Source organism: Nicotiana attenuata, unplaced genomic scaffold, assembly GCF_001879085.1.
Source record: "Nicotiana attenuata strain UT unplaced genomic scaffold, NIATTr2, whole genome shotgun sequence".
In the NCBI taxonomy this organism is placed as follows: domain Eukaryota; kingdom Viridiplantae; phylum Streptophyta; class Magnoliopsida; order Solanales; family Solanaceae; genus Nicotiana; species Nicotiana attenuata.
The window spans coordinates 108,502-123,210 of record NW_017671726.1 but is presented as its reverse complement, the minus strand read 5'-3'; the positions used below and the strand labels follow the sequence as shown (position 1 = coordinate 123,210).

General features: G+C 39.2%; 1 long non-coding RNA gene across 1 annotated transcript; it reads right to left on the bottom strand.

Moving 5' to 3' along the window:
- Positions 1-380: 380 nt before the first annotated feature.
- On the bottom strand, positions 381-2,187 carry LOC109209887. Its single transcript, XR_002065455.1, has 3 exons — positions 2,082-2,187; positions 1,092-1,150; positions 381-410 (listed from the first exon to the last, which is right to left on the bottom strand). It is a non-coding gene; the product is annotated as an uncharacterized LOC109209887 (long non-coding RNA).
- Between the last annotated feature and the right edge of the window lie 12,522 nt (positions 2,188-14,709).

The window sequence follows — 14,709 nt, the reverse complement described above, 5'->3', positions numbered from 1 at the left end:
CGAGTACCAACGTAACATATCTTTCTTATCATACTATCATGAGTAAATGAGCCAGAAAACCCGTCATGAGATAACAAGAATAAAACATAAGGGAATACTCAACATATGATGACCCAACATGATATACAAACTTATACATATGACATACGGGCCTATAAGGCCGACATGACCATTTGTAAACTCAAGACATAGGCCGACAAGGCCATACAAGTATCCATACACCTGACATCTGTCTACAAGCCTCTAAGAGTACATAAAATCATAAAGGTCAGGACAGGGCCCCGCCATACCAATCAATACATATCCAAAGCATACTGACCAAATAGGCAACTCCGGAGCAAGTGGAGTGCGCCAACACCTTCGCTGAGCTGATAGACTAATAAGAGGACTGTGAACCTATCAATCGGGACCTGCGAGCATGAAACGCAGCGTCCCCAGGCAAAAGGGACGTCAGTACGAATAAAGTACCGAGTATGTAAGGCAGGAAAGCATAAACAAGATCAGTAACGTAAAGAGAGATAGAGGAGATACAACCTGTAACATCTGAGTGCCTCTGGGGGCTACTGACATGAAATGCATAATACATATATATACATAAGCTTTTAAAAACATACGCCTCTGTGGGCATCATCATCATCATCATATCATACCAGGCCTCAAAGAGGACTCGGTAAAAACGTACCCGGCCATCATAAGGCTCGGTAGAATCGTACCCGGCTACGTGGAGCTCGGTAAACCCAACTGATCAGTGGTTGCACAATAGGTGACATACCCGGCCGACTATAGCGCGGCTCGGTAGAGTAAAGTAGATACATATATAATGCATGCTGGACTCATGGAGTCACGTTCTAAACCTTTTGGAGTGACATAAGGTCATTGCACCATCGATTAACATTATGGACATCATACCATCAATATGAACTTCACTAGGATTCAAGGATCATACATAGTTTCTTAGAATAACTTTGTAAGGAAAGAATAACATGGACAACCTTAGTTGCTAGGAGTAGATTCATTATGAAATAGCGTATCGTTTATGTTCGTTTCACTTTAGATCATGCCAAAAGAATGAAGGAAGAGCCTTAACATACCTTAACTCCATTGAGTCTTTAATACCTTCCAAGTAATTCTTCGAATAACTCAACCCAATCTATCATAGCATAAGGAGATTCAAAATTAGTGTTGAGTAAAGGCTATGTCCGTAACTTAAGCTAGTAGCTCGTTTATGTAAATTTGGGCAGCAACTCCCCTGTAACAAGAGCCTCCTCCAGTACCATATAACAACAACAATAACCAGAGAAATCCAGCAATACATAGTTATCAATAACAAGACACCATAAAATAACAACAAGTCATAACTACTTCACGACGAGCGGCAAGCTCCAATTGGAATCCATGTACCTCATATCACCCCTTATAGGCTTCTTACTTTAACTTAATAGTAACATTAACATGGTAATAAATTCATTCATCAATGATTCAAGCCTTATACCATATATTTATAACAAGGAAAATAATCCACAACTCCAATTATCCTCAATTAGAAACTCTATTCACTAGTTCATGTCTAGTCCATCCGTTTAACTTAATCAATGTCAAGATAATCTTAAGAAGAATCAATAACACAATATAATTACCTCCTACTGTGGATTCAAGTCGAAATCCATGTTACAATTAGCTTACAACAGCCCAATACACCCCAAACACTCCATACCCAAAACGACAACTATAGTAGTGTCAAACACGCCGAAAATATTACAAAGAATGACTAATCCACCATTTCTCCATTAGTTGGTGTTTCTCCACACCATTTCTCCTACAAAAATTCCATTAGATAGAAGCAAAATATACAGCCCAAAAGCAACACGAAACAACCCAAAAACAGCCCACAACAAGTCGAATAATTCGAACTCACGGCTTCCAATCACCGTCCCGTGAGTTCTAGCTATTAGGAAATGAATTTATCAAAATTCCTTCATATTTAAAAGCTTAAATACAGAAATAAGGCATTTTCTTAACTATTAAATACCTTCCAAAACTCCAACTACAAAGAAAAAGAGAGGCAATATAGCAATACTTACGTCGTGGGGATCGTTCTAGTGTTATTGCTTCGTGATTTTGTGCCTCGGATGATAATCTTGTTGGATAACCTTGTGGACAGCTTAAGGGTGAGGTTAGGGGTCTTATTTTGTCGAGCTCTCTGAACATCTCATTGGCCCTTTTTCAAATACCTATATCTTTTTATCCGGATATCGTATGAACGAACAGTTAAGAGTGTTGGAAACTAGATTCCAAGAAATTCAATTTGATATATAATATGTCCCAAAAAGAACTCATATAACACACGAAATGTATTGCTCAAAAAGCTTTAGTGACACACCTACTTGCCAACTATGCAGTCTGTGCAGTCTTGCAAAACTGCAAATATCTCTCTACCCCGATATCGTATCGATAAACCGTTTAATGAGTTAGAAATTAGACTCGTAGATTTTCAATTTGATATGTGGATCATATTGTAATTCCAAGTATATTGGGAGAAAAGCTCCACTACATTTGACCTAATGTTTAGCACATTTATAAATGGAACTTGTGATGACCTTTTCCAACTTTTGTTCCACAACTCGCTTGACTTCAAAACATAACACCAACTATCATACGACTATAATAACTCATAATATAATCTCCTTATAATGTTAATAACCCTAGTCTCACCCCAAAAGTACATTGTAAAACATTCCAACTTGTCGACTTTCGACGAAACTTATTTTCTTCAATTCGTTTAGCTTCTAAGCCTTCAAACCCTCTTGCTACTTGGTATTAATGATCTTAAATATTTGTAACCTCCACGTTAACATGATGAACTAACTTTGTAAACTTTTCAAAGATGATTCCATTTCTGAGCTTACATTAATTGACTTATGACGTACTCTTACGTACGAAAACATGGGGTGTAACATTGCAGGCTCAGCTGCCCCAGGATATCCCTCGGCTCGAGCCATTGATGTATGGCCGCTCCCTTCTGCCGCGCCAATGTTCACGCAACGGCCTTCAGGTACACGATCTACCTCAATGGTTGCATCTCCTTCCTCCGGGCAGACCCTGCTTCACTACAAATCTCCTCGCCCACTGAGGATTCCTTACGCTTGTTATCATGCTTTGGCCCTGAAGCCAATGATCCTCCCTCCTCTCCAAGAGGGCACGGTCTCATCTCGGAAAATTCTCCGACGCTTGCAGTAAAGAAGTTAGGAAACACAAAGGCAAATATTCCTTAAAGAGAAGAATCATACGGTACTCACCGTGGTGTTTTGCCTCCCATCTATCCTTCGACAGGTCTCGCCACTTGCGCTCATTGTAGGTCGAACAAGCTACCAGTTTCCAAGTCCAATCCGCCAGGTTGGGGACCTCGTATGGCATCCACGGGATTGCTGTATAAAAGAAAAGGAAAACATATTTACGGAGTCCGCCTCCACTATGAGAAAAAATGATAAAAACACAAGTGTACCACTTACATGTGAAATTCCATTTCTCAGGAAATGGCAGGAACTCCATGGGGATAATATCGACAATTCGTACTCAGACAAATCGACTCATCCACCCTCGGTCCCCATCTTCTTCATTATTGGCAACAAAGGTCCAGGTGGATCGACATTGTAAAGCTATCAGGCCTCGGTAATGAAAGGTCCGGTACAGTCTGATGAGATGGCTAAGGGTGAACTCAAGCCCGACTTCCTCCGCAAAGAACCTTATCATCGATCCTATCCTCCAGAACAACGGGTGAACATGTGCTAGGGTAGCTCGATATCTTTGACAGAAGTCGAGCACGACTCTATCGAGAGGGCCCAACGTAAAGGGGTATGTGTATACGTTCAAAAACCCCTCTACATGAGCCATGATGTTCTCTTCCAGGGAAGGTACCTGCAGTACCACCTTTTCTCCCCATCCGCAGTCTCTCCTCACTGCCTCGAGGTGTTCCTCTCCTATTATGAAATTAACCTCGATGCATTCTCCCAATGGCCCTGAACATTGGGAGGTCTCTCTAACGTAAAGTCCCTCCTAGAGACAAAACATCTCGAGGTTAGCTCACCGGACGCCGGCGGTGTACCACCGATCGAGCGGCAAGCAAAGGCGGAACTCTCCTCTTCTTAGTAAGCGGGTATGGGTGTAGCAGCCATAACTATGTGGAAACAAGAGAATGGAAATGAATACTTAGGCGAAAGCTTTGAATTAAAATGGTAAAAGAGCTCACGCAAGGAAGGAGAACTCTATAAAAAGGATAGCTGCTCAAAGTGGCGGAATCCTCAAATAAGAGGAAAGCAAACTCATATATAGAGCAAGCGGCGACAGTCCGCCTACTCTAAAGGCCAATTAATTCTGACTAGGACATTATCACTTTCAGGGAAGTGTACCGGTGGGACCACCTCGGTCACTTCATGGCCGTGTCATACGAATCACGCTATCGTACAAGGTTCGAGGGGTCAAATATTCCCATATCAACCTAGCCTTGAGATGGTGCCCGATCTAGGATCTCTGTTGCTATAACGATGGGCTCTAAGGAGCTATCCATATAAACCTAGCCTCGACATGGTGCCCGATCTCGAGGATCTCTACTATTACAAGTACGGGTCATTCACCCCGATTCTTTGGCCCCGGGCTACCTGAGTCCGAGTCAGTACCCACTCGAGGGTTATTAATAAAGCCTGAGGGCTATCTTCGCCTTCAGTTCAATTTAAACGCTCTGTCGATTACTTTAGCCCAGGGGCCATCCCAGTTTGAGTGTATCCTCGCTCAGGGACTATCTATAACGCCTTAGGGCTATCTCCATTTTAAGTTCAAAGCAAGTTTTTGAGGCTACCCGAGTTCAAGAAAACTCACTCGGGGACTATTTGTGAAAGTCTAAGGGCTATCTTTATTTTCATATGATCAAGCAAACTCTCACTCGAGGACTAGCAACAAGGCCTAAAAGGGCTAAGCTCTATTTCAAAGAAAATCGGGACCCTGCTCTAGCTCAACTCGAACTCAGTTCCGGCGTTTGTACCAGATCAATCCAGACTTAGTTCGAGGGATGACAAAAGAATCTCAAGAAATATCATATTAACCAATTGAGAATCGATGGGGTTACGATGTACGGGTCCAGTATTCGGACCGATCAAAAGTAAAATAGAAGTTCAGTACAAGCCAAAGGCAAATCGAATAAAATTTTATATTGATAAAAGACGATTACAAAAGCCCACGAGGGGTCCTTACACAGAAACAAAGAAGTAGAAAACAACAGCCTAAAAGCCTAATCTACTTTCGGAGGTACATCCTCGGGAGCGACATCTGTGAGAACTGTTTCCTCGAGGATCCCATTTCGATCTTCAGAACGACGTCTTCGAGAATATCCTCCGAAGTAGCAATAGATGAGGAAGAGGCTATAGCCTATCAAAGAGCAAAATCTTTTAACAGGCAGGGAAAATTGTGGCTTGATGAAAAATTTGGCAAGTATGGGTCTTGCCAGCGCTACTATTGAGAAGCCACTTCTTGAAATATTGCACCGGTATGGGGTGCAAAAGTTAGTAGATGGAGCCACCTCACTCTATGGAAATCAAAAGGATTGAAGCGCCACACCAGGTTGAAGTTAAGAGAGATGAGCAGCAGTTCGCGGTCCACATATCCTCTGATACGGGAATAATTTAGAGCCCCTCTCTCATTATTTCGGGCCAACAACAACAACAACAACAACAAACCAGTACGATCCCACTCGGTGGGGAAAAGATCTGAAAAAGAGCCATGGCATAACTGGCAAAACCGCTGCCGTGTGACCTTACGGTCACAGGCTTGAACCATGGAAATTAGAGTTTCATTGAGGATGAAGAGAAGAAGAGGGTTAAAGGCTGTTGAAGAACGACTGGGTGGAACTTTGGTTCAAGTAACCTCATATTTATAGAAAGGCAGTAACGTAACCGATGGCGCAATCAATGCTTTTTGGGAAACGGATCGCCGGCGATATCACCGCTTTTGGGAAAATAAACCCGTAGTGTATTGAATGCTTCTAGGAAGATGAACCGATGGGATGTTTCAGTCATCACAAAAGCTTACGTTATAAGCATGACATCATTGTGAGAGGATCGAGAAAATCGATGTCAAAGTTGTTTCATATCATTCTACTCTAAGAAACGCGGGGACTATCTGTATACGGATAAAATCGGAGAGTCCGATTTTATGATCATTGTGGCATTCCGTAGCTTCATCTGGAAGGCTCGAGGCACAGCTCGAGGATCGACTCCGAGGGTCCTCTATGTTCGACTTGGGGCAGCACAAATCGGTGGCTATCATGAACAAGCGGGAAATTTCCTAGGCCCGTGGTTAAAGCTGACAACGCCTGCAAGAACAGTATTAGTCCGTACCGGTCTGTTAAGTAGGTGTACCAGCTACGTTTCTTTATAATAATTATACATGTACCATTTTGGGACTCCCCCTCCTATGAAAAAGGGGACCCTTGTTATTTCTTGCACATAATATCCAATACTAGAACAAGAACATTTTCTGCTCTCCACCTTAAACATATTCTTCCTTGATTTATTGCGTTTTATTGGTTGTTCTTCATTTATTATTCATCATTGATCATAAAGAGTTATCATCAAAGCTCTTAGAACTGTTAGTCCTTCATCGGCCATCCACAAGCTAACGCTTTAGCTCGACCACGAGGCCTAGAATAGGCTAGCTCGAGACCCCGATTCTCGGCCACTCGGTTTGCATATCACACGATCTTCAAGTTCTTACCTTATTTTCTAGTCTCACACTTAGCATCTACTGCCTAACAATTAGCATAAAAATTAATAACGTATTGTTAGAACCACAAAATCAAATCTAATTGTAATTACCATTTTCAAGGTAAACAAATGTGTTCATGAATAATAATCTTTCCCCTTTATATAGTGGAGGAGTTTTACCCTAAGTACAATTCTCAAAAAAGGTAAAAATCTTCCGTCACGCCGTTCACTGATACGAGCCGAGATTCGCGCCGTAATATCCGATTGGGTATGAATATCACGGCCCATTGTTAGTTGTGTGCAGCTGCTTGGCGATGCTCTCCGAAGTCACAACCCTTAAATCAGACCTTGAGGGTATGGCGCCGAAACCCCCGAGAGCAGGTGTTTGCCTGATCCCTGACACGAGGGGTTCTTCGTTTTGACTCCAATATGTTACGGTCATCTTCCAGTTTTGCTTGGCTCACCGGAAAGTCGAGTCATGCGATGGGCTCGGTTTTAACCGTATATAAATACAAAAACAATATTTAAGCTGAAGTTTAAATTCTACCGAACCCTTAAGTATAATTGTAGCTCTATCCTTGGAGGATTATCCTTTTGAAAAGATTTAACATTTTACTTTGCCTTGACAGCCAGAGATAAGAAATTTCCTTATCAGTAAACATTGCAACATAGTCCTTCTAACTTCTTTTTCTTATATATAGACAAAGTTGGTACACTGTCTCTAAACTAATTGATGAAGTTTCTTGTTTATTTGGGGTAGTCGAAAGAAAAGCAAAGTGCCTAGCACTATTTGTTAGTGTTTGTTCCGATTTTTTTTATTATATTTGGATTTTACATGTTAAAGGAAAGATAAATATTTAACATAATTAATTTTATTTTTCTTAAAAGAAAAATATATAGATCTCTTCATATTTGTCGAATCTCATTTTTTGGAGGAAAAAGTTATGCATCTATATAAATTAAAGATCCCTCCTTCATACGATAACACATAGCATCCACAATGTAGTCACTTAGGTTTTGAGAATTTTGCTTAGGGGGAGAAATCTTCTCTTAATATTTTTATGTTCTCCTTTTATTTTAGTAAATCGTTCATATGTGGGTTAGTTAACCAAATATTTTTTTGGTGTCTGATTTATTCTGTTAAAGGTTTACTTTGGTAGATTTCATGTGACGAGGTGTTATTTCAATCCCAATAGAGCTTGATGGTTAAGGTGTGCATTGATATTTTCTTCAATTTGACCCACGATTCGTTATATGTTTACTGGAATTCTTGTGAATCATTTTCAGTGTGTGTTCCTTTAGCGATTGTAATCTTCATGTTCTCTTCTTGTGTTGTCTTTTCTCTGTGCAAGTAATCCTACACTATCCCTGCAATATTTTGTTTTAGTTTCCTGATATATGTTTTTCCACTAGATTCAAGTGGCAACGATGCATGATTCTTGGTTTCTTAATTAATTTTAACTATAGCAAATTAAATGAGATAAGATCGAAAAGGTAGTTGATATGAAAAGGATGTCACTTAAGCCACATAATAGGACATGAAATGCTTTAAACACATAAATTTGGCGCGTATATGTAGTATATTCGATTTTCTTGTCCTCCTAGTCTTGGTGGGTGCTTTATTATCTTCTCAATTTAGCTTCTACCTAACATTCCCCTGGTTGGGATCCTGGATTTTAGAAAATATTATACATTTACTCCAAAAGTTCATAAATGGTAAAAAGACAAGTTTGAGTCATAGCTAGAAATCTTGGGACATATATAGCTTCCACAACTGTCACGACCCAATTTAAGATCATGATCGGCGTTTAGGAGCAAGTGCTCTCAAGTAAGCCTCATCGGTATTATACAAAAAATCAGACAGAGTTTCCCCTATTTTAAGACTATTCAAAAATTTACCGTCTCAAAAATCAGCAACAGAACCGACCTATATCATCCAAAATATCTTATATTCCTCATCAACAAATCAAATAGTTATTCACCACTATTAAACAATCACTTGCAACACATTAATCTTAAATTCATCTCCAAAATACTATAAGAGAGTCCAATACTAGTCATAGATCTAAAAACGAATACTCATGAGATGACTATGGAGCGACTTTAAGAATTTCAAGAAAAAGACTATAACAAATAAATAACAATATTTGCCCACGCGAATAAATGCGAGGTTCACCAGGATCTGCTAACTCGTGCACTCTAATTAATGGAATCATCGCTAGGGATGTGCATTCGATTTATCGATTCGATTTTGACCCTTATCGATAATTACTTATAGATTATCGATTTGTACATATGCTTATCGTTATCGTTTCAATAAGGTTTCGATTTTTTCGATTTCGATTTATCGATTTTGGGGGCTTATCGATTCGGTTATCGATTACACCAATAAGAAAATTTGCGGGATTCCACGGAAAGTATATCGCTATAAACGCGCCTAACTAACATGGACAAAAAGAAGCTAAAATAAGACGAACACCATTTATAATATAAAAATTGTGTCAACAAGCACATGCAACAAAACTAAAGTAAGGGATCAAATATATGCCACCAACACTCCAACGGTATAAAAAAAAAACAAAACAAAACAAAACACATCATCACGGCTAATTCTGTTTTCCATTAATTTGAACTTCATTCCCTTGATCTTTAAATATGATCATTCCTTAAATGTGGTAGAGGAAATAATAGGGTAAGGGACTTAGGGTAAAGGAAAGGGTATAGATTAGGGAAAATAATATTGTATAGCCGCTTTCAAAATAGTAGCGGAATATATATACATTATGTATGTTATATTAATCTACACAAATAGGTAATTACTCATTTAACAAGTGTCTACAGTCTAGGGGTGTGCATTCAATTTATCGATTCGATTTTGACCCTTATCGATAATTACTTATCGATTATCGATTTGTACATATGCTTATCATTATCGTTTCAATAAGGTTTCGATTTTTTCGATTTCGATTTCGATAACAAATAATCGATTCGATTTATCGATAAACCGATTCGAATGCACACCCCTAATCAGACAGAGTTTCCCCTATTTTAAGACTATTCAAAAATTTACCCTGTCTCAAAAATCAGCAACAGAACCGACCTATATCATCCAAAATAACTTATATTCCTCATCAACTAATCAAATAGTTATTCACCACTATTAAACAATCACTTGCAACACATTAATCTTAAATTCATCTCCAAAATACTATAAGAGAGTCCAATACTAGTCATAGATCTAAAAAAGAAAACTCATGACACTAACAAAATGACTATGGAGCGACTTTAAGAATTTCAAGAAAAAGACTATAACAAATAAATAACAATATTTGCCCACGCGAATAAATGCGAGGTTCACCAGGATCTGCCAACTCGTGCACTCTAATTAATGGAATCATCGCCTGCGTCTACTACTGCCTCTGTAAAAATAGTAGCGGGGAGTGAGTCGCTAGCTCAGTGAGTAATAACACTTAACCACAACCGTTTTTAATAGGGGACAAGTCAGAAAACATGCTTGTATATTAATCACAAAATAAAATGCCCTTTTTAAAAACGGTAATAATAATCAGTCTCATCATGTGTTTCCTGTAACAAAATTAATTTAACATTTTAGTAATAAACTCGGTAAATATTGTGTCATAGCAAATCTTTATAATTGGGAGATTTCCAGAAAAGAATCATGTAATCTGTAACTGTGTGGACCCCTTCGTAAAAGGAGTCAAATATAATTGTAGGTCCCTACTCGAGGAAAAACTGTAACTGTATGCTAGTTCTGCCTTCCCACTAGCGAGGGCTATAACTGTACTCGGTAACCGGTAAATACAAGGTGGACCAGGTCTAACGAACCCGCCGTTAGCTACGGTATCCTTCAAAGTCTCCTCCCATTCATGGTTTTCTTTGTAAACAGTTAATCTTCACATGGAAGCATTTTCAAAATAGTACAGGGCATTTCAATTCTTATCAAATCATGTAATTCAATTTCGGTAACGGTAATCATATCTCTAGTAACAGTGAGAATATTTTAAATAACTGTAAACATCTCAAGTAAACTATTTGGTACCATCAAGTAAAGGACTTGTCCCACATACAAAATTTCAAACATTCGGTAACACATTTTATTTTGAAAATAATGTATAAACCATGCAGGTTATGAAACACAAATTGCGGTAAGATTACTACTCACAGTACTCGTGTCGCAATACCAAACTCGTCGCCTCGAGCGATCTATACGACTTTCTTCAATCAATCTATAATCACATCAATATTGATCTTGTGTTAATTTATTTGTTTAAGTTAATTCATAGCTAAATTTAGATTCCAAATCCTTAGAGTTTTATGTTATACCATCTATTCATTGAATTATATTTATCCATGCTATAAGTAATTCAACTAGTCTATAATCTATCAATTTCAAGTTACTCGTATATTTATTATTTTTCAATTTTCTTTTACCCAAATTATGCCAACTATGTGTATATATCTAAATCATATAGGATCACTATCGACAATACTTTCTTTCGTACCTAACAAAACTATATACACCTAGAAGATAAACTTAAGCAAGTGAAGTAAGAAAGTTTATCCTTTGAATTAAAAAGAATGCCTTTAACAAATTGCCTTTGTTTCTATGTATGTTCTCATATTTAATTCATATTACTACATACAAAGACATTAAGAATTTGATTTGTTTTAAAAAATTAAATCTTCATTACAAAGTGTTCTACAGTCACCCATGATTCTTCCACAAAGTGCTATGAGTTAGGGAGGGATTACTTAATCTTTTCTTGTTTCTAATTATATTAGTCAATCTCACTATATAACTCAAATTATTAAATTTATATACTTTCATATTAGTAAAATAAAATATACCCTCCTCCTCTTCCTCCTCCTCCTCCTTCTTCTTCTTCCCTTCTCCACATTTTTTTTGCTTCTGTTGCAGCAGCAGCTCTGCTTTTTCCTTTCCCCCAATTCCCTTTTCTTTCTTTTTCACGTGGGCTTTTGCCCTTCTTTTAAATTGATTAGGTTTTTTTTTTCTTTTCTTGTATTTTTTTTCTGTTATGTTAAAAGACCAACATACCCTAACTTAAATATGGGTCATTACATACTACCCACCTTATAAAATTCGGTCCCTGAATTTAACTCAAGTATATACCTGTAGACCGAAATAAATGAGGATAATTGACTCGTATATCATCTTCCACTTCCCAAACAGCTTCTTCAATGGTATGATTTCTCCACAAGACTTCAGCAACCACAATTTCTTTGTCTGTAACTTCCTCACTTCTCTATTGACAATAGCCAGCGGCTCCTTCTCGTAAGACAACTTCTCATCGAGTGGTATAGTAGGTGCTTCAAGCACTTGAGAAGAGTCTGACATAAATTTTGTTTTGCATGGAGACATGAAACACTGGTGAATATAAGATAACTAAGTAGGAAGTTCCAAATGATATTCCACAGCTCCCACTCGGTATCACGACCCCAAACCCGGTCGTGATGGCGCCCAACAATATTGCTAGGGAAGCCAGACCACAATCGTTCCCAAATTAACCGTAAACCTCAATCCGACAATCTAAAAAGATTATAATAGTTTTAGAATAATAATCCAATATTTATAATAGAATAATACTGAGAAAAATACGAAGTCTGATAAAACACTCCCAAAGACCTGGGGTCACGAGTCTAGAGCCTCTAAAACAATCTGAATAACAATATCTGAATAAAAATACTCAAGTCTGGAAGTGTATATATATAAATAAAACTAAAATAGGAAGAGTAGTCAGGTCCTGCGAACGTCAAGCAGCTACCTCAACAACTCTGATAAGCTCTGGGAAACAAAGACTGCTCAGCTAAGCCTCCGGTGTACCTGAATCTGCACACAAGGTGCAGGGAGTAGGGGTGAGTACTACCGACTCAGTGAGTAATAAGCATATAAAATGTCTGAAGATAAGAAATCCACGAAATGCCACAAAGCAAAGCTAAAACTAACAGACCAACACCTAACTACGAACTAACAGCAAAACAACTTCAAATATATCAGTCAAGTATAATGTAAAGATGCAATGCAATGCACATGACCGCTACGGCGCGTAGCCCGATCCATTTAACGTCGACGGCGCTCACTGGGGGTGTGTACAGACTCCGGAGGGGCTCCTTCAGCCCAAGCGCAATATAATCATACCATTCGCTGCGGCGTGCAGCCCGATCCATACTCAGTCCACAATATGCATATGAGTCATGTAACAGATTTACTTAATTTCCCAATTTCCAATTTATTAAGAAGAATATACTTTAGATATTTAACTTCAGGAAAAGTGACTTAGCGTTTCATAACAGTGATTAAACACAGGACTGAGATCAATGATTATACAAAAGCATGCTATCACAATGACATTCATCCTCTAAGGATGCTACAGATCGGCACAAGGCCCCAAACACGGCAATAAGCCCAGATATATTCAATACAGGGTGCGTATCAGTCGCCAATATAGAAATATTCTTGTTCGGGATGGACTAAGTCTCAATCCCCAGTCATAACTAATCCCGCACCTGCCATGGGGTGCGAGTCACGCCCTACAATAGCGTCACAATGTGATAAGCCGGGGTTTCAAACCCTCAGGCCATCATATACACCAACTACTCACCTCTATCCGGCCGTAGAATGGTCCGCAATGCCTTTTCCTTTCGTATCGACCTCCTCGCGCGTCGAATCTAGTCAAAATCACAACGAATACATAAATATGGGTTAAAGAAACATAACCCAATCAAAAATACACGAAAAGTACTAAAATTCACGAAGTTGGTAAAACCCGAACCCCGGGCCCACTTCTCGAAAAATTCCAAAAATCACACCAACAGATTCCTCGTCTCGCCACGAGTCCGTGCATATAAAGTTTACCAAAATCGGAGCTCGTTTGACCCTCCAAATTCCATTTTTACATCACAGCTTTCCAAGCCCTAGCTTGACCCGTTTTTGATGAAATTTCTACAATTTACATGTAATTTCTACCATAAATTCGAATATTTAGGCCAAGGAACTTACCTCCAAGTGATTCTCAGTCAAAACCCTCGAATTTCCTTGTTCAAGGCTCTTAAGAACGTCAACAATGGAGGAAAATATGAAAGGGTCGCGGATGAAATATTATTTTAAAACCCTTCTGTCGCCCAACGATTTTCGCTTCTACGGTCCCGCTTTCGCTTATGCGGGACCGCTTCTGCGGCCACATTTCCGCTTAAGCGGTTTTCACTTAGAAGCCCGGACTTCACTTATGCGACGCGAAGTCCGCTTCTGCGGTTCCTTCAAACTCGCTTCTGCGGCACCTTGTCCGCTTATGTGGACCCGCTGGTGCGAGCCACCTTCTGCATCTGCGGAATTTCCCTAGCCGGCCACGACCGCTTCTGCGACCACGTAACCGCTTCTGCGGTCCATTTCCGCAGAAGCGGAAACACCAGATGACAGAAAAATCTGACCTGCAATTACACCTCAAAACTCTCGTTTAACCACCCTAATTCACCCCGAGGCCCTCGGGACCTCAACCAAATGCACATATATGTTCTATTACTTCATTCGAACTTACTCGTAACATAAAAACACTATCATAAACACCAAAATCATCGAATTACCACGGATTCAAGCCTAAGTTAAACTAAAACTTCCGAAACTTGCATTTGATCTAAAACCCGACCTAAACACCTCCGAATGATCTGAAACTTTGCACGCATATCCAAAATCACCTAACGAAGCTACTGCAACTCTCGGAATTCCATTACGACCCTCGGATCAAAATCTCACCTACCATCCGGAATTCGCCAAAATCCAACCTTAGCCAATTCAATCCTAATTCTACACCGGACCTCCAAATTCAATTCCGATTGCGCTCCTAAGTCACAAATCATCCCCCGAAACTGGTCGAATCATCGGAAATCCATTCCGAGCCTTCTAACTCATAAGTCAACATTC